This window comes from Megalobrama amblycephala, linkage group LG9 (assembly GCF_018812025.1).
Source record: "Megalobrama amblycephala isolate DHTTF-2021 linkage group LG9, ASM1881202v1, whole genome shotgun sequence".
In the NCBI taxonomy this organism is placed as follows: domain Eukaryota; kingdom Metazoa; phylum Chordata; class Actinopteri; order Cypriniformes; family Xenocyprididae; genus Megalobrama; species Megalobrama amblycephala.
The window spans coordinates 39,422,209-39,441,793 of NC_063052.1; the positions used below are offsets into that span (position 1 = coordinate 39,422,209).

Genomic DNA, 19,585 nt, shown 5'->3' on the forward strand with positions numbered 1-19,585 from the left:
GAAAATAAACGCTTAATACAAATAAATATGAGAAAAAAGAAAAAAAAAAACTGGAAAAAAAAAAAAAACTGCGTGAGACATGTACGGTAACCGAGAAGGGACAAGTTCCCTATACTGTTGTGGCCAAGACCAAACAAAACGACCTTCCCGGTCATCCTTATACATACTTCAGAGACCCACAAGGTGGCACCATTATTCTGCAAACTATAAAACTGAAAATGGATTAGGTAGAAAAATATGAATAAATCAGTATGTTCAGCTAAAACTCAATGTCAATGCCTGTTTTCAGGATTGACATGCCTGAAAACAGGCTTACAAAAATCTTGCCACATCAGAATTGAAATGAAAATTGAAATGAAAATTTTTAAAGCAAGTGAGAATACAGCAATGAAAGAGGAACAGACTGCGTTTGAGTTTTATTTTTATTCACATTTCAAAAGTCACAAAATAACAAAGTCGTGTCTGTCGTCTTGCAGGTTTTCCACTGCCACCCGGAGGCCACAAAGCACAAATTGCTTTGGCAGACATCAATTTCATATAAAAATCATATCTGTAAAAATCTGCTTCACAGACGCCGCGGCACATTTTATAGCCGCATACTCGCGTTTATACGCCAAAACATCTGAAAACCGATTTAATCAGCTTCGTCATGATTACAGCTTGGGAACAAACAAACAAACACGAACAGAAAAGCTTTTAAAAGATCTCAGGCACTGAGGATGTGTATTAGTGAAGACTGCTGAAACAATAAGGACTTGTTATCTGGGAATAAAATGCATTAGTCAAATACAATTTTAAAATCATGCTGGATTTATGTCCAGAAAACTAGACCCTTAGTTTTGAGATAAAAGTGAAGAGAAATCTAAATCATCAGCTCTTAAGAAAATTATGGAAGACATGAGTCATTCTCAAACACAAACACCTTATTGTTACAATCACCTCATAATCATGTATAAAAATGAGATACTTGTCGTCTGGCTGCTCAATTCTGTAGCGTCTGTCCTTACGACACTCGAATTAACATCTGTGCACAGCACAAAGCTTCTACAGTCCTGAGGTCACCAGGCAGCGCAGATCATTTCCGAGCACGTGTCCAGTGACCGCAGGTGGGTTTTTTGGCTGTGTGTGTCTCATTGGTACTGCAGGTAGTTCTTGAGCGTCTGTGGCAGTGGAAGAGACTGGATGTGATGGATTCGGTGGCGACCCAGAGCCTGTCGCGCCGCCCTCCTGCACAGCTCCATCAGTGGCAGGGGTTCAGCTGCGGGACAGAGCAGAGGTCAGTTAGAGGTCAAAGACCTCATGCCAATCATGTGAAAAACACTCGTCAGGACTTCAACATTGATTCTAGATAAGCTGAAGGATTCATGGTTGTGACACTACAAACAGCAACAAGAACCAAAAAAAAAAAAAAAAAAATAGACATTCACAAGATTTATATATAGAATAATAGAAAATAATAGAAAAAGGTGGGAACTTAGGGACGCACGATATATCGGCCACAATATCGGTATTGGCCGATATATGTTCATTTTTAATGTTATCATTATCGGCTCCGATAAGAAAATTTGGCCAATATATTAAAGCCGATAAATAATGGATCATTTGTAAACTGTAACTAAATGTAACCAAAACCACCTACGGCTTCCCTATTCAACTTACGGAACGAACGCAGCACCAGTTCCGTTTTTTTTCCGCAAGTAGAATGGGGAAGGCGTAGGACATACAGCCTAAGCTTTTTGAAGAATACGAAAGTGCGGTTTTGGCGGAAGCCACTTGGGAAGGTGATCATTTGTTTACATAAAGCATATACATTTAAATTTTTTTCGAAAATGACAGATCGTTTCTCTAGATAAGACCCTTATTCCTCGTCTTGGTATCATTTAAAGCCCTTTGAATCTGCACTGAAACTGTAATTTTGACCTTCAACCGTCTTGGAGGCCATTGAAGTCCACTACAAAGAGAATAATCCTGGAAATGTTTTCATCAAAAACCTTAATTTCTTTTCGGACTGAAGAAAGAAAGGACATGGAACATCTTGGATGACATCGGGGGTGAGTAAATTATCAGGAAAATTGTATTTGAAAGTGAACTAATCCTTTAAGTGCAACATCATATAAACTACATAAAATTATAATGAGAACATTATAATTGTGGGCTTTGGGCATGGCTTTTAATGGAGAGACTTTTGATTTTGTAATCAGGCTCTCAAATTATATAAAAATTTGGATTTAGATTTATCAGCATATATATTGGTTATCGGCTTTTAAATATAAAGAATTATCGATATCTGCCAAAATGTTCATAATGTGCAAAATGTGCATCCCTAAGTGGGAATTTTTGTAAAACATCTTTGCAATTTAATTTGATCCCACAATTTATTTATAAATGATTAAACTACAGACATATACGACTGAAGATGAAAGTGTTGTGGGACATTAGTAGACTTACCGTTCAAAAGTTTGGGATCAGTAATTTATTTTAGAGAAATTAGTACTTTTATTTAGCAAGGATGCATTATATTTATCAAAAGTGACAGTAAAGGCATTTATAATGGTACAAAAGATTTAAAGATTTAAATTAAATGCTGTTCTTAAGAACTTTCTATTCATCAAAGAATTCTGGAAAAAAAAAAAAAAAAATCAAAAAAAATCAAATTTGTACAAAAATAGAAATGTTTGAGCAGCAAATCATCATCATAGAATGATTTCTGAAGGATCATGTGACACTAAACGCTAATGATGCTGAAAATTCAGCTTTGATCACAGAAATTACATTTTAACATATATTCAAACAGAAATCAGTTCTTTCAAATTGTAAAAATATTTCACAATATTACTGTTTTCACAGTATTTTGATCAGATAAATGCAGCCTTGGTGAGCAGAAGAGACTTCTTCAAATACATTAAAAACCTTACCGACCCCAAATTTTTTAATGGTATTGAACATCCACTAAAAATCACCAAAACACCCACTGATTTAAAGACACAAGCAAAAATGTTAAAGAAAATTGATGTTAGTGAAGAGAAAAGATCAAGCAGCACAGCATCTGCTAAAATGTATGAAATTGATCACGGCATTATTTATTCATTAAGTGTGACTTGCATATTCATTTATATTTAGATCATCTGGAAGTAGGCTTTAGGAGGGAAATAAATACTAATGCAACTAAATGTAGGATATGGCCTCTTTAAACGTTTCTTTAATCCTTCTGTAAATTCATGGTCGGTGTTGTAATGCCCTTTAAATAGCAATCTTCAGAAACAAATGTTTGGAAACATGCTCATGTGCGTCACACCAACAATATGGGAATAATTTCATAGGTACATAATTTTTCAAAATCTGCCATTACAAAAAAAGCACTAGATGAGCTGCACGTAAACATGTTGTTCCCAGTTACTATGAGTGGTTGCGCAATTACTCGCATCATGAAGCAACAGCACCTCAGCTAGAAGGCTGAAATACACCACACGCCTTCTGCCCAGATTTGTGATTTACAGTCTGAATTAAAGTCAGAGACAGTGCAGATTTGAGCTTTCAAATCAGTGTTTTACAGAAAATATTGCATAGTGTACAATGGACACAGACTGTTTCTTTAGCTTTAGACTAACTTGAATACAAAAGGTGGTCTGGCGGAAGCTCAATATTTGAGTTCATAACTTGTTTTAAACATGGATTTTTTTTTTAAACACAAATGCATCATTTCGCTTCAGAAGGCCTTTATTAACCCCCGGAGCCGTGTGGAGCACATATTTATGATGGATGGATGTGGATGGAGACACTTTCTTCAGCTCGTACTAGTGACCCCCATTCACTGCCATTATAAAGCTTGGATGCGTCACGATATTTATTAATATTTCTCAGAAAGAAAGAAGAAAGTCATATACACCTAGGATGGCTTGAGGGAGAGTAAATCTTGGGGTAATTTTCATTTCAAAGTGAACTAATCCTTTAAAAGGGCTATATGTAGAATTCAGAAACCCTTGATATTAGCGACACCAGTGGCCATTAAGTGAATTGCAGCCAGCAACTTATTGCTTGTGCCCGTGCTCTGATCGACTGAATGTGATTCAATGCCCCGTTATACTCGCAGCGAAATACTGCTTAAACATATCAACATCATCCACTCTGCTGAGAGCGACGTTTAGATTAACATGTAAATATATGCTGCACGCTTTTCTCTCAATAACAAAATAAACAAAAACGACAGCGGTGAGAAAACAGCAATTAAAAAAAGCATCTGATCAGTAGCGATGGGGATATGTTTGCACCAGCTCTGAGATTCTCTGACATCATGTTGAACAGATGAGGCGATTAAAATTACACTGTTATGAATAGTTTGTTTATAAAGTATATTTGAGACTATACACCGGGAACGTCACATCCTCTTGATTTTCCCAGTAAAAACATCCCGAGTCCTTCACATAAAAATCAGTCTACAAGGCTTTCATAGATTATATCTATGATAGATTCGGGAAAGGCCTCGTTTTTTAAGTTTCGTTACAAGCTGTTCACACATTGGCAATAAAAAAAAGTGATTAATACATGGAAATTCTTACATATAGCCCCTTTAAATCTAAAAAGCAAATCAACATATGCTGCCTATGGGTAGGGCCCTATAAAATCCGTTTTATTTTTTCCCAAATTCCGTTTTTTCCGTTTTAATTTTTCTGGATTCTGTTTTTTTCCCGTTTTATTTTTATTTATTTTTTTGACTCAATTTTAATGGTTAAATTAAATTTTAGTAACCAAAAAGCATGTCTAATTTATTGAAATAATGAATCTTGTCCAATTTACCAACAATTTAATAAAAGTTTAAAAAAAAAAAATTACATTTTTTTTTAAGGCCCTACGTTTTATTCTTTCCCCTCAAATTTTATTTTTACCAAATTCTGTTTTCTGGATTCCATTTAAATGGTTTAATTCCATTTTAATAATCAAAAATCATATCTAATTAATTGAATTCTTAAAAACAACAATATTAATTAATTAAAAAATATATTTTTATGAATTTTTTCTCTTCAGAAGTTCTGTTGTGTATTTATAATTTTTTCTGGCAATCAAATGAACGCATACCATTTAATTTATCTTTTAATCATGAAATTAAACTTTTTTGGTCAAACAACGTGCTGCACAACAGAGCTTTACTGTTAAAATTAAAACATGGAAGAAACACTGAGATTGTTTAAAATATATTTTAATAATTTATTATTAAATTAATTTATCTAAATTCTACTGTACAACAGTGATATGTTTCTGTCAAGTTAAATCGAACTTTTATTTTGACGGTTTGCCTAGAGCTTTGAGTTTCTCTGTGTTTATGACGGTAGTTTTCTCAAACGAAGCGGTTAAATGCTGATGAAGTGACTTTCAGAGCAGCTCTGGAGATGAATTCGTGCGTTCATATAGTGAGGCGACAGAGGACGAAAACACCGCGAGCGTCGCGTGTGCTTCAGCGTGCGTGCGCCCGCGCGAGTGTGTGTGAGGCGGTGTGAGGTAAATGAAACTGCGCTTCCGCTTCATTTCAGAGGCACACAGGCATGCAGGATTCATATTTAAATAGTCTTTTTGCAGTTTAATATTCACAGACACTAGTCTATATATTGCGATTTACGTGTACTGACCTGCTTTTAATTCATTCATCAAAAATTTGACAAATTCCGTGACATTCCGCGTTATATAGTAAATTCCATTTTTATGACTGGATTCCGCGATTCCGTCCGCTTTTTCTGCATCGCGGAAATCATAGGGCCCTACTATGGGATGATGGGAAATATGGGAAAGGAAGAAAAACAGAAGTAGCAAAACCTGAAAATGATACATACGGTCTAATCCATTGACGTAGGTCATGCTGACTTCACAGTGACCCCAAACGGCGCTGACAATTGGGTACAACCTCTTCCCTTTCAGTCCACGAAACGCCACTCCCAGGTAGTTCCCGTCGGCACAGAATCCGAGTGTGCCTTCGTCCATGTCCAGCACCACCAGAACCTCTTCGGGCACCGAGAACGTCCCTTCCTCATCCTCCTCTTCAATAAACTCTGGGTATGACGGCGCTGGGCCGGTCTGACTCTTCCTGTCATGGTACAGTCGGCCTCGTCCCAAGTCCCAACCCCAGGATTCGGCGTCACTGCCAACTAGGGCGGAATATCCGACGGCTCTCAACGGAGCCAAAGATGTTGCGACCCCGACCACGGCGTGCGTCCCGCGCTGCCGCACGGGCCATCGCAAAGTCCATGCGTGCAAGCCACGAGGTGAAGCCGACTTTTCCCCTCACACAGTCCGTGCTCTTGGGCCACCGGGTGGCGGTGGAACGTGAGCCGGTCGTCGTCTTTGATGAAGAGGTTCAGCGAGCGGTCGTCCGGGTTCCAGGAGTGCTGCAGCTGGGTTTCCGGTCCCGCCGGAGGCATGTCCAACAGCAGCTCTAGACGAACAGGTAAGGGGACGCCGCGACTACGGAGCGACGCGCACACTGGCGGATACGCCAGATCGCCCGTATCCGGCTCATCCGCGGATTTCACCACACCCGACACCCTCTGCCCCATCACGGCCCAGCCACGGGCATCAACAATGACAGCCGGGGTTACCTCATGAGCAGGATGGACCGGAAAGCGTCAGCCAATCAGAAGAGACGACACTGTCCCAAGAATTCCTCCAGAACAGAGTGGGCGGCACTGTAGAGCAAAATGCAAAGAGAGTAAGGATGCTTGCAGTGACATTTAAAGACATTATTTTTAATGTTTCTGCACTAATTGCAGACTGTCAATTACAAGGTTGTTCTCTCCTGAACTCATACGCACAACATCGTCATCATTATTCCTGACACGTTAGTTAACAACATGGAGGAAGGGCTCATTTTTCACTAATTTGCACAAAAAAGGAATAAGAAAAAAGCCAAAAGACAAGGACAAGCTCTCCCATATTTTACAAATTAAAAGTTCTTCTTTTGAATACAATTTTTTTGAAAATATAGTTTTTAAAAGAATTCTCTACATTTCAGAAACTGTAAAATCTATTGAAATATTACTACAATTTAAAATAACTTTTCTATTTGAATATATTTTGAAATTTAATTTATTTCTGTGATCAAAGCTGAATTTTCAGCATCATTACTCCAGTCTTCAGTGTCACATGATCCTTCAGAAATCATTCTAATATGCTGGTTTTCTGTTTAAGAAACATTTCTGATTATTATTAATGTTGAAAACAGATGTGCTGCTTCACATATTTATGGAAATGGTGATACATTTACAGGATTCTTTGATGAATAGAAAGTTCAAAAGAACTTAAACCTTTTGTAACATTATAAATATCTTTACTGCCAATTTTGATAAATTTAGTGCATCATTGTTGAATAGAAGTATTATTAAAAAAATAAATGAAAATCTTACTGACCAAGCTTTGAACAGTAGCACAGCTATCATATAATATAATTTCTATTATATAATCTATATTTTTCATTAAAAAAAGATGAGGCTTATTGAATAAACTTAAAGGGATAGTTCACCCAAAAATGAAAATTTTATGTTTATCTGCTTACCTCCAGTGCATCGAAGATGTAGGTGACTTTGTTTCTTCAGTAGAACACAAATGATGATTTTTAACTGCAACCGCTGCTGTCTGTCAGTCTTATAATGGGAGTGAATGGGAACTCGAACAATAAGAGTCGAAAAAACGTGCAAAGACAAATTCAAATTAAACCCTGCGGCTCGTGACGACACATTGATGTCCTTAGACACGAAACGATCGGTTTGTGCAAGAAACCGAACAGTATTTATATAATTTTTTACCTCTAATACACCACAATGTCCAACTGCGTTCAGCACTCGCTTAGTGAGGTCTGATCGCGCTCTGACAACGGCAGTGATGTCTAGCACTCATTGAAGTATATGCGCGAGATGTTACTGCCGTTGTCAGAGCCAGGACATCAATGTGTCACGAACTGCAGGGTTTAATTTGGATTTGTCTATGCACGTTTTTTCGACTCTTATTGTTCCGAGTTCCCATTCACTCCCATTATTTGACTGACAGACCACAACGGTTGAAGTTAAAAATCATCATTTGTGTTCTACTGAAGAAACAAAGTCACCTACATCTTCGATGCACTGGAGGTAAGCAGATAAACATAAAATTTTCATTTTTGGGTGAACTATCCCTTTAATAAGGGTGATGGCATTAAACCTGAATGAGTAAGTGTACAATAAATCTAATATTATATATACTGTATATTTATGCATATGTGTGTGTATGTGTGTATATATGTATACATGTATGCATAAATATACAGTATAACAGATCAAAAAAGTACATTTAATTAAATATTTAGCTAAAAATGTACTTCTGACCAGTATGGCTATAAGCTTAAATCAGGAAGAGGCTAAAGTAAAAGTAAAAGTAAAGTGAAGCAGTAGGCACTTCACTAAAGAGACACTTCTCCAGACTGTGAGATGAGTTTTCACACCATCTGAAGGAGACGATTGCACTCACACTCCACCAGGAAACTGAGAGAATCTGTTTTGAGCCTGAGAAGGCCATGCTTTCACAAGAGCGCGTGGATTGGAGGTGAATATTCCCTCTTGAGTTACGATGAAATAAGCAACAGCCCGTTTTCTTGAGAATCACAGACTTGCAGTCAGGGCCAAAAAGAAAACTCGCAATGTCCAAAACCTAATCCAGTAACTAATTTCTACAAAGCCACATTTATCACTAGTCCACAGGGTGTGCATATTTCCCATAAACGCCCTCACATGAAGAGCACGACTTATTCTTCCAGCTGCTCCTGTTCCTGAACGGAGCATCCCAAGAGCCAAACAATTCACAGGAACTGAACTCGACCGGTCTAAGCCAAACAAAGACGCCTACACCTTAATAAACCAAGATGGCAAGATGAAACAAAAAAAGAAAATGAAAAAATGCTAGGAAAAGAAACTTGTACAATGCAGAGTACTAATCATGCATGTTTATAAATGGAGCGCTAAAGAGATGAGATGTCTTTGCGAGGGTGAGGAAAAGTTAATCGGTGCACCTGAAATCACATACTGAGTAGGTACTACATTTGAAATTAACGTACTTAGTGACCGTTAAAAAGTATGTTCTATATAGTATGAATATAGGTAGTATGAAATATTAAAATGTTGTTACTGTCATGACACTTACTGCATCATTTGCGTTGCTTCACTGATATTCATAAATCCTCTACCGTGTTGTCCATCGAATGCACACTTCAGAATCTCACCAGAAGTAGTAGATCATCTACGTACTTTGCCTACTGTTTTTCGAATTCTACACTGTAAAAAATTCTTTTCACATTCTTATCACATTTTTTCTTTTGTCAAATATACTTTTAACAATATTTTGAGTTTCTGTTGATTAAACCAATCTCCATTGTATTAACTCAAATTTCAATGAACTCAATTTTAAAGGGATAGTTCACCCAAAAATGAAAATTTGATGTTTATCTGCTTACCCCCAGGGCATCCAAGATATAGGTGACTTAAGACACGAAACTATCGGTTTGTGTGAGAAACCGAACAGTATTTATATAATTTTTTACCTCTAAAACACCACTATGTCCAACTGCGTTCAGCACTCGCTTAGTGAGGTCTGATCGTGCTCTGACAATGACAGTGATGTCTCGTGCTTATACTTCAATGAGTGCTAGACATCACTGCCATTGGATGCCCTGGGGGTTAGCAGATAAACATCAAATTTTCATTTGTTGCCCTGGGAGTTAGCAGATAAACATCAAATTTTAATTGTTTGGGTGAACTATCCCTTTAAGGCAACCAGGTAACTTAATTTTAAGTTAAACCAACCATTCTTTTTTTTACAGTGCATGTATTCGGACATACTACTTTGTTAGCGTACTGTTTTTTACCTACTATATAGTAGAGCAGTATTCGATTTCAGACGCAGTTAATGTCTTTGATTAAAGATTATGGGGCACATAAAAAAAAGAAGAAAAAAAAAAAAAACGATAAATAATTTATAACAAACACTGCAATATTCCATGAAAAAAATGAGTTGTGCATTTTATTCCACTATGACTAACATTTAAAATCAAATATCAGTAAATTTATTATTATATTAATTTTCTTAAATACTCCCAGTGAATTTTTACCGTAATATATATATTATATATATATATATATATATAATCTTATTTTGTTAATGAACATTATTTAATAATTTTATTATTATTATCATCATCATTTTCTTAAATACTACATTTTATTTTACAGTGAAATTAAAACAGTAATATTTCTTATTTTGTTATAACAATTTTATTTATAATTTTAATAATTGATCATCATTAAAATAATCATTATTAATATTGTTTTTTAATAAGTATTTTAGAGACATTTATATATATCACAACATTTTTGGGCCAAATGGTGCAGCCTTACAAACAGCATGGAACATTTTTAAATGAATGATTAAATAAAATTTTTAAATTTGTGTCAGCAAAAAAATCTAATTGGAATTTTAATAATTAAAAATAAATATATTTTATTTTTAATTATTAAAATTCCGAATTAGATTTTTCCCTAAATGGTGCAACCCCAGGTTTTAGTGTGATATGTGTGGTTACTTATTGGCCCAAGCCAATCCTTAAGTCTCTAGAATAGATATTGCTCAGGTATCTCTTTTCTTTTTTTTCCTCAACCAGTAGTCCAAATTTGTACATCTCATCGCTTAGAGAAGTAACAGCACACATCTCATCAACAAGACATGATATGAGGAATCATTCTTATCTGGAGCACAAATAGTGTAGGATAAGCTACACACTGAAGTTCAACACTAAGTGTTACAAGTTTGTTCAAATCTCTAACTATGAGCTTATATAGTAATGAAAGCGATTTGAAGAAAGACATTTTGTTAAGCCCATATAAACATCTGATTACTCCACACAATAAACACAAGACAACAAACACACGAGAACAGAGTCTGAGCTTACCCTGCATGCATTGCTTCTCCTGTGTCAGCACAGAGCAGGAGAAAAAGGAGAAAATGAAAGAGAAATGAAAAGGGGTAAAGCAGTTCACAGTGGAGCGATTCCAGAGTAACTCTCCTCCCTTCAGGAGGGCCAAACACACAGCCGCCTTTCCGCTGCTGCCGTCGCCCTGTCTCTCTCGCACACACACTCGTTCATCCAGAACACTCCTCTCACTCATGACGATAGTGATTCACTGGAATAAACTGTGGTGTAAGTGTGAATAACTGAGCAAACACTCACCTTCCAGATCACTGCAGGACTGAAGGAGGATCCACGTCAGCCGGACGAGTTTTATTAGGCCTCGAACTCCTGCACAGAGACAAAGAAGAGTTCTGTTAGGAAAAATGCTACCTGTGCACAAGCAGAACCAGGAAGTGAACATTTCATCAGTCAGCACACATGCATAAGAGAAAAATAAGCTTATCTTTTTTTCCATTGTTAAGTAGGAGTTCTGCACACAAATTGACTCGTTTTTTGTGAAGAAACAGGTCTTAATCTTAATGTTTGGTGTAGTATAGAACAGTCTTCTTATATTATATATATATATATATATATATATATATATATATATATATATATATATATATATATATATATATATATATATATATATATATATATATATATATAGTTAAAAAAAAAAAAAAAAAAAAACATTGCTGCCTTAAATTTAAGTACAATTAACTTGGCTGTACAAGTCATTTCCACTTAAATTATATTAAACTGACTTAATATGTGTTAAAGTTTGTATAACTTATTACAATTTGAAAAGTTAAAGTAATGTAAAAACATGCTATTATGACTCACCGATCATATAATTTTTACTTATATTTTAAGACAGCTTTTTTATTTTATTTTAAACATATAATATAAATGATATATGTTTATGATATATCTCAGTTTAAAAACATTGACCCTTATGTCTGTTTTTGTGATCCAGGGTCACATATGTACGGAAGAGGATTAGAGCCAAGCAATAATAAAAAAATAAAACCATCTTGAGATTAAAGTTGTTAAATTTCGAGAAAAAAAATCGTTAAATTTAGAGAAAAAAGTCAAATAAAATGTTGAGAATAAACTCATTAAATTATGAGAAAAAAAGTCATTAAATGATGAATTTGTTCTCATAATTTAATGACTTTTTTCTCGTAATTTAATGACTTTATTCTCAACATTTTATCTCGACTTTTTTCTCGAAATTTAACGAGTTGTTTCTCGTAATTTAATGACTTTATTCTCAACATTTTATTTCGACTTTTTTCTCGAAATTTAACGAGTTTTTTCTCGAAATTTAACGACTTTAATCTCGAGATGGTTTTATTTTTTTATTATTGCTCGGCCCTAATCCTCTTCTGTACATATGGACATTCCCAGGACAATTAGTATTAATGTATTGGTAAAAATGTATTAAAGTACTGATGTTCATGTAAAAATATACTATTAATCAATGTTTATTCATTTACATTCTGCATAATATACATAATGTGCATACAGAAATTATTAACATAAACCTACTTATTAGTAAGTTTATTAGTATAATAAATGCTGCAACGGAATTACACATTGTTAAATAATAATACCAAGTAAAGTGCATTAATATTAACACACTGAACAACCATTAAACCAACAAACCGTATAATAAAATGGGTAATACTTTACAATAAGGTTCATTAGTTAACATGAACTAAGAATGAACAATACTTATACAGCATTTATTAATCTTAGTTCATGTTAATTTCAAAATTTACTAATACACTTTAAAATCAAGAGTTGTATTTGATAACATTAGTTAATGCACTGTGAACTAACATGAACAAACAGCTGGATTTGTATTAACTAACATTAATAAAAATTAATAAATACAGTAACAAATGTATTGCTCATGGTTAGTTCATGTTAGTTAATATATTAACTAATGTTAACAAATGAACCTTATTGTAAAGTATTACCATAAAATGTTACCAAAATATTTTCCAAGTAAGCAAAGTACATAGCCTTCCCAAAAACAGCATTTGTGCCTCATTAAGGTAAACATTGACCCACCAACTAGTCAACTAGTAAGAATGAGCAGTCGTGCGCATCCTAGTGGACACACCGGCAGCTGGTCAAGCCTGAGTACAGGACAGCCTCCATCTGTCACACCTGCATTATTCATGTTTGCAGTGTCCTACATTAAAAAGGTATCGAACACTGTCTGAACAACAGAGATGAGCATTGGAGCCATGTTTGAGTACAGCTTGGGATGGGTCAGATCCCATTCAATCCATAAATAAAAACAAATATGATTAATATTATTAATTATTAAATAATTTTAGAAACCAAATGCATGAACAAGACAGCTTAAATGCAATGAAAAACAAGTCCGCTACAATATGCTTAGGAAAAAAGGAGTCCCATGATGGTGGTTATTCATTTTTCAATAAAAATATGAGTCATTAATACAATAAGAATGTGTCTTAAGCTGCAGAAAGATGTACGAGTAAAGTTATTGTGCATAGTGTTGATTTAACACAAGATTATCAGTACTAATAACTTCTATTTTATGTGCAAGAGCACCACATGTGGTCAGTGACTCCACCAGCGTGACATTCACAGCCAGTCACAATGAAGTTCAAAGGTCACACAGAGTTCAGCATCAGGTCAATGAAGACCCCCGAAGCATTAGCCGCAATGTTTTTTTTGTGTTCGTGTTTCCGTGAGGACCTCATCCTCCGTTTGACCCCGGCGAAGGGTACACGTCTTTGCATGAGCCATAAAAAGGAGAAAATAGAACGAGATGAAAGAATGAGGAAGAGGAAACAGTACTGGGACTTCCTGCTTCCCCCTCTCCCGTTCTGAGCATGCTCGAAAACATGACTGAGCAGCGTGACCTCAGCTGAAAGGAGAAAATGACAGAGCTGAAGTCTTAGAGCAGAAGCTGAGAACATGAACGTTTGGCCTCTTCATGAGAAGAGCCATATAATAATCATAAAAAGCAGAACATTCCAATTCATTAAAAATATGGGCTAAAAACATGCTATATCACTTTGCAGTAATGTTCAATTTGGTAAAATTAAAATAACAGATTTATGAATCTACGTTAATGTACGTCAATGTTAACAGAGTCGACATTTCGGCCTGTTCATGAGATGACTGTTTCAGTGGAAGGTCAAAACTTCAACAGCAACTTAATGCAAAATAAAAGTTCATTTTTCAACACTCACAATATTGCATTTATCTGAAAACTGTAAAAAATATTAACAGGCCCAGGTGACCAAAAGTTTGAATTTAAAAGATGTATAAATTTTACAATGCCGGTCAAAACGGGTCATTTTTCACTCAAAAACCAAATTAATGTGTCAAAGATGAAAGGGGTTTTAAGCATCAAAACAATAAGTGTAACAGAGCTTTGAATTGTTTTTCAATTCTGTCATTTCTGTCATTAATTACTCACCCTCATGTCTTTCCACATCCGTAAGACCTTCATTCATCTTCAGAACACAAATTAAGATATTTTTGATGAAATCTGATGGTGCAGTGAGGCCTGTATTGACAGCAAGACAATTAACACTTTTAAATGCCCAGAAAGCTACTAAAGACATATTTAAATCAGTTCATGTGACTACAGTGGTTCAACTTTAATATTATAAAGCGACAAGAATACTTTTTGTGCGCCAAAAAAAACTAAATAACTTTATTCAACAATATCTAGTGATGGGCGATTTCAAAACATGCTTCATGAAGTTTTACGAATCTTTTGTTTCAAATCAGTGGTTCAGAGTGTGAATCAAACCGCCAGAGTCACGTGAACCATTGAAATTTCGAAATGCTTCGAAACACTTACGATGTAACAAAGCCTCATTTACTGAAATCACGTGACTTTGGCAGTTTTAAAAATGCTCCAAACCACTGATTCAAAACAAAAGATTCGTAAAGCTTCGAAGCTTCATGAAGCAGTGTTTTGAAATCGTCCATCACTAGATATTGATGAACAAAGTCGTTATTTTGTTTTTTTTTGGCGCACAAAAAGTATTCTCATCGCTTCATAACATTATGGTTGAACCACTGTAGTCACATGAACTGTTTTAAATATGTCTTTAGTAGCTTTCTGGGCATCTGAAAGTGTTAATTATCTTGCTGGCAATGGAGGCCTCCCTGAGCCATTGGATTTCATCAAAAATATCTTAATTTAACGGGTTTGAAACGACATGAGGGTGAGTAATTAATGACAGAATTTTCATTTTTTGGGTGAACTAACCCTTTGTTTTTTTTCTGAGCAAAAATTATTATACTTTTCAGAAAGCACCCACTAAAAATGTCATTCAGTGTAACAAACTTGACAGAGATATTTACAACAACAAAAAAATATCTATATATGCCATATTAAAGACTAATTACTTTTACCCAAAATGCTAATTACTTGTACTTTTACATTTTTAAACTTTTGCCCATTTGTTAGCAAGAATTTTTTACTCATTTAAAATGCAAAAAACTTAGTATACTTATTTTATATATTTTAATATATACAGGTTAGAATATGTATGTTGTTTCAATTTTTACATAAATATAAGTGTTACACTGATTGACAATGGGACGTTATTTCACCCACATTTTGACATTTTATTCTCCCAAAACTTATTCGAAACCTTAAAAGTAGACGTTTTACTTTCATTTAATGTGCTTTCGCTTCACTTTTGTAAATTTCAATTGATGCAGACATCTAAATGTCTTTGACTCGTTTATATTTTGCATAATAACATTATATCAGAATGTTATTATGCCTTTTTGGAACTAAAATGACAGTTCATATGAACAATAACCACCAAAAGACAAAACAACAACACAACCAAGCAGCCATTTTGACTATATTCCAACTGTCTTCTGAAACCATTCTTGTTATTAACTTCAGTCTAATTTTGATTGACATATGCCAAGTCCTTATTTGATAAACTCACCCTTCGATCTTTAAAGGACACAAACTTGAAGCTCAAACAAACACACAGGTACACACCTGTCTTAGTGCTTGTTTGCATAAGGGTTGAATAAGGAATCCATAATGAATAACGAACATATGCAAATTCTATAGGTAATGGGAAGCAGGCATGGTTTTAAAGAACAAAGACGGCTGAGACAAAGGGAATAGAAATAACTTTGCAGAAGTGATATAGGCCCACACTAAGAAATAACATCATCTAGTGTCTGAATCACTGCTGACATATGTCTACATTTTAATAAAAAGATATTTTAATAGTCTCCCCCACTGTTCACCAGTGATTAATTCATGCATTTCACAATATTCGGAATCTGTGGTGCTAGATAAAAACACAGGGAGAGGGGAAAAAGCATGATTAGATTATCTCTGAAACTCTTTCCACTGGGTGACCTTTACACATAAACACTCATGGAAGATGACACACAAACATCCTCTTTCATGTGCACTGCCTGACAGACACAATGTTTTTCCAAACTAAATGTTTACTGAACACACAAACATATCTGTGCAAGCGAAACAATGAGTTTTAAAGGTGCATAAGGCCAAATATGTTGCTGGCATGCGGTGCAATTAAAAAGCCTGTATATTTTCAGTATGAAAACATGTATGACATGTTTCAGAAGTAGAATACGACCCAATACGGTCCTGCGGTTTCAGCTGCTTTGAAACAATCTAAAGCACAAACACAAACACAAACAAACCAGCCACGCGCTCATCTACTTACTCTCGCGAGAATCCCTCGCAGCTTCAGTGCAGACAAAAACACTCGCCGCCAGTCACGAGATTTACACTTCTACACTGTAAACATGCGTATATACCACGTCGAAATCTATTAAAACAAACTTTAACGCTAAACGAAACGAACGCTTCGGCGGTCTGTCGGTCGCATCCGGCGGGGAGGAACAGAGCGCGCAGACGGCTTTTGTTCCGCGAGCTACTTACTGAGTTACGTCACGCAATGCCAGTGCGAGCTGATTGGCCCCCGTCGATGCGAGGGCGTGACGAGAGTATGAGGAGTTCTGGGAAACGAAGCTTTCAGAAAATGAATCATTTGAACTCGTAAAATGATTCACTCCAAACACCACAGACTGGCAGTTTTTCCCAGTGGACAAAACTGTGATGCAACAAAATCTTGGCACAAGCTTTTACAAACCAGTTGTTTTCATGAAAGTGTAATCTATTAAATGTAATACACAAATAATGAAATACTATTAAATTGTAGGCAGTACTTGGCAAACTTGCTCAGTTAGAAGCAATTAAATATACATTTTGTGTATGTATCATACATGCACTTTTATTATGAACATTATAAAACTGACAGATCAGTAAAACCATTGATTAGATACTTGTTGGGTTCAAACAGATCAACGTCATCCAATTGTGTTCTGGAATTCTGGGATTTAGAAATTAAAAATTTGAATCCACGTGACGTACATTTTTCTGGATTACTCATTTCAAATATTTTCTCTTTAAAGGGGACCTGCCCCTTTCACAAGATGTAGCTATTATATGTCTCTGGTGTCCCCAGAATGTGTCTGTGAAGTTTCAGCTCAAAATACCCCACAGATCATTTATTATAGCTTGTCAAATTTGCCCCTTTTTGGGTGTGATCAAAACACGTCGTTTTTGTGTGTGTCTCTTTAAATGCAAATGAGCTGCTGCTCCAGAAGAGGGCGGAGTTTTAACAGCTCCTGTTTCGGTTGCTCAACAACAAAGCTGGAGAATCTCAAGCAGCCAAAATGAGGATTGTCAGTAACGGTGTTCAGCCTTACATTGTTCAAACAGGAGTCCACACTGATGGAGAGACTCAGGAAGAAGTTACAACTTATAGAATGTTTCTGAATGGTTAGTGGATGAATTTATGTTAGTTGCTGTGGAGTTGATTCAACTCATCGACTAGCATGTGTCGTCATGTTAATCTTTTGTGCAAATCCAGTGTTGAATTGACCCTCGTTTGTGAAGCAGTCTGAAGTAAAATGACGGCATGGTAACAACACTCTACTACAACAACTCTTACTCTTCTCTAAACCAGCCCAACATGGCCTTGACCCTTTTGTTGGGTGTTCTCGGGGGCGGGGTTTATGTAAATTTTAGGGTTTGTGATGTCACCAACCTGGAAAGAAGCTTGTTGTAGTCCCTACCAGCCGTTTGTTGCAGTCCTTAAAAAGCAATTTCTGTAAAAGAAAATATCTCCCTCTGCATTGAACTTTGAGCGTCATAACTTTGTAGATGTTTTTTATGCTCTAACAGCAACATTACACACTAACTAAAGTTAAAAAAGTGAAATCATAAGCAACCACCCCTTTAACATACATACTCTATCTTTAAAGGTGCCCTAGAACCAGTTTTTACAAGATCTAATATAAGTCTAAGGTGTCCCCTGAATGTGTCTGTGAAGTTTCAGCTCAAAATACCCCATAGATTTTTTTAAATACATTTTTTTAAATGCCTATTTTGGGGCATCATTAACTATGCACCGATTCAGGCTGTTGCCCCTTTAAATCGCGCGCTCCCTGCCCCATGAGCTCTCGACTATAATACAGTGCATTTACAAAGTTCACACAGCTAATATAACCCTCAAATGGATCTTTACAAGATGTTCGTCATGCATACTGCATGCATGCGTTGGATCATGTGAGTATAGTATTTATTTGCAAATCGGAACTTTGCGAATCAAATCAGTGACTCGGAGAACCAAAGTCACGTGATTTCAGCAGTTTATCTGTTTGATAGGAGATCCGAGTCACTGATTGGATTCGCAAAGTTCTGAAGCAGTGTTTTGAAATCGGCCCATCACTATATTGTTGAAAAGTCATTATTTTGTTTTGTTGGCGCACAAAAAGTTTTCTTGTCACTTTATAATATTAAGGTAGAACCACTGTACTCACATGAACTGTTTTAAATATGTTTTTAGTACCTTTATGAACCTTTATGAGAGAGGAAGCACCATTGCTGTGAATGCAGGCCTCACTGAGCCATTGGATTTCATCAAAAATATCTTAATTTGCATTCCGAAGATTAACGAAGGTCTTATGGGTGTAGAACGACATGAGGGTGAGTAATTAATGACATTATTTAAATTTTTGGGTCTTTAATGTAATTCAATACTTTTGCTGTTCCCCAACATAACAGAAAAAATATCTCCTCACATCTTGTGGCATTTTACAAAAACTCTAGTTTATAAACTACACACAATTACTTATTTAAATCTCACATTATTGACACTGAATTTGGATCTATTTATTTTGTTGACTTGTGTACTTTCATTATCTCAGATGTTTCCAAGAATTTAAATCCAGAGAAATAAGCCATTTTAAAACCAGGACACGGACTGTGTCCGTGCGTCGCCTATCAATGACATCATACCCATGTTACCCCAATTTCCAGTTTTATTTTGTAGTAATCATGGAAACACCAGATGCACTTTAATATATTACATATTTTATTAGACAAGGGAACATCTGTTTGGATACATTTATAGACAGAAAACTAATCATGTTATACAGCTCAACACGTTTAGTCTTATTGTTTGAATCTCCTTTCCATTATTATATTAATATAATATTCTAATATCGATCTAGTGTACTGCAATGTGCAACAAGTGTCTCATAGCGGCCTCG

The 19,585-nt window shown here is 35.6% G+C and overlaps 1 pseudogene; it reads right to left on the reverse strand.

Moving 5' to 3' along the window:
• Positions 1–404: 404 nt before the first annotated feature.
• On the reverse strand, positions 405–16,949 carry LOC125275863 (annotated as a pseudogene).
• Positions 16,950–19,585: the final 2,636 nt, after the last annotated feature.